The sequence below is a fragment of the Mandrillus leucophaeus genome, unplaced genomic scaffold (genome assembly GCF_000951045.1).
Source record: "Mandrillus leucophaeus isolate KB7577 unplaced genomic scaffold, Mleu.le_1.0 Scaffold478, whole genome shotgun sequence".
Taxonomy (NCBI): Eukaryota; Metazoa; Chordata; class Mammalia; order Primates; family Cercopithecidae; genus Mandrillus; species Mandrillus leucophaeus.
Window position 1 is genome coordinate 1129137 of NW_012105120.1, and position 2582 is coordinate 1131718.

At 39.0% G+C, this 2582-nt stretch overlaps 1 protein-coding gene across 6 annotated transcripts in view; it reads right to left on the reverse strand.

The window, feature by feature from the left end:
* NRG3 (neuregulin 3) overlaps positions 1–2582 on the reverse strand; it is a 1213654-nt gene that overhangs the window by 29484 nt on the left and 1181588 nt on the right. The gene's annotated exons all lie outside the window — the stretch shown is intronic.

Genomic DNA, 2582 nt, shown 5'->3' on the forward strand with positions numbered 1-2582 from the left:
AAAAAAAAAAAAAAAAAATGCCCAGCCACTTCTGTACAAATTGAAGTTCAGTTCAACTATTCCACTATTCCACTAATATAGTGCTGATTAGAATCTATCCTCATCACTTTAACTAGTGTCTGGCTTTGTTTATCTTTGACATAACCAGTTGCTAAGGAATGAAACCCTCCATCACTGTGGTTGTTTTACAGTGGTGGGATTATATCCATTAGAAATCAAGAGTAAAACCATTCGCTGTGTTTCTGAAGTGAACAATTCCTGCACATTGCCATGAATAAAAGTTTAACAAAACTTGGCTGGGAAGAGATTCTGATTTATGAATTCCGTGTTAAACCATTTGAGTACATCTGTTATGGATATCATAATAGCGACTTTTTGGGTAATGATTTCTTAGAATCACCAGTGATGTATAAATTTTCAGTGATTTAAGCATTTGGAGGGGTGTGAATGTGTCCTGGATGATTGCCTATTATACTCAAATGCTAGGTTTATGCAGTGGCCTTTGTTCTTCTGTTTTATGCCTCAGATTCTGAAAGTGCAATGCTGTGTGGGGTCAAAGAATTGCTACCCTAAGAAGAATATATCTCTATGTATTACACAGTATTCTCTTGTCTTTAATTTAGTGTTTCGCAATATAGCTCAGTAATGATTAAAACTGCCTTACAAAAAGTGTAAGAGGCAAAGAGTTTGCATTTAACTTCAAGTTCTGGTATCTCCGTAAGGCCTGGAATTAGAAGGATTGATTCTGAAACTCTACTTCTCATCTTTGATTCTTCTCACACCCTTAACTCAGAGTTCTCTGAACATAACATGCCTTTTTGGGATTCTATGGCTTTATTCTTCCTGTATGTTCTGGTGTCTAGCTCTTAGCCCTTTGACTCTCTATAAAACTTTTCATGTCCTTCCAAACCAAGTCCGAGCCTGACTCTGTTGTGAGGCAGCCCCTAAGTCTACCCCCATCCACCTCCCACTGGCTTCCTCTTGTTCAACCTCTGCTGCAACAACAACTATCTCAGAACTCACTTCTGCTGATTCTGGGGTTTTCTGTGTTTCTTCCTACACAGAACTTCCCTTATGGCAAGGGACATTGTATCCTTGGTGTCACATCTTCTGCCACAAACTAAGGATTCGACAAGTGTTCACGGGACAAACAACTGAAGCTCTTATTTTTACCAGAGATTAGTTTATATTACAGATTGTAATCAAGAGCTGAAATTTAACTTGTCTTTTATCTGATGCATACATACATGCATGTGTGCATACCTCCCAGCCCAGAATTGTAAGACGATTTAAGCAAAACCCTATAAAGCTCTGAAAAATATATACAAATCTGATCCCAGATTCCCAACATCTCTGGACTGGAAGCACTGAGGTAGGCTGCAGGAGGAGGTGTGTAGACATGTCACTTACATTTTGTAGCTGGACATGGCTCTTCACCAAGTTCTCTGACTTTGCCATTGTGCTGGATGCTTTGAGACTGTAGCCTTTACCATTTTGTGGCACTTTCAGCTGCTCTTGGATTTGTTTAGCTTGTTTCCTGCGGGCATAAATAAACATGTGTACAAATATTTGCATGAATTTATTCAACTCCTACTTTCAGGCCTTCATTCACTCCCAATGTCTATATTTGTTATTTGCTAAAGTTAAATAAACTCAGCTAACAAAGAGAACCCTTCTCTCATTTCCAACCCCACCAAGAAATGCCTCCAGTTTAGCGATAGCCTGATATCATCCATATTCTCTAGGAATTCACATTCAATGGCACCCCAAAAGCAGACAAACATTTAGTGCATTGCCCTGGCCCTCACAGATGCAAGGAGTCTTTAACCCTGAGTTTTAGCTGCAAAGAACTGGAAATACTATGGGAAAGTGACTAGAGGAAAACAATTAAGACTTGGGATTAGCAGGTACATATGACGTATTTGTAGAGTTACATTTAGATTTGTACAATTCAAATATGCTTAATTGCACGACTTGACTCTATACTATAATGTGTATATTTTCTCTTTTACAATTTAAAAATAGCTCATTTATTGTTCCCAAGAGCCCAAATATTAAAAATAGTTAACTCTTAAAGAGCTAGTAGTTATACAGTAATGTGTCACACATGGTTTTAAGTTCTTTACATGTATCATTTCACATATTTTTCATGATAATTCTACATAATGAGGCCATAATGCTATACCCATTCAGTAGATGAGAACTGAAGCACAGAGAAGTTAAGCCATTTGTTTGAAGTCACATAGTCAGTGAGTGGCAGAGATTGGATCTCAGTCCAGCCAACCTGCCTGCATAGTTTACACTCTTCAACAACCACTCAGAACTGCCAAGCCATGTGTTCACGGTCCCACTGTTTCTGAGTGAAATGGTTGAAACTGCTCTAGGGTTCTCGACTTCAAGTAAAGTGCTCCTATGTGCACATGTGGAATGACTGTTGTCTGGGTCACTCAGTGCCTATACCAGAAGGATGAGACAAACCACTGCCTTAGCAGCAGCTCTGTCCCAGAAGCTTCACAGAAATCATCTATCAGCATAGACTTGGTACCCATTAAACACACACACACACACACACACACACACAC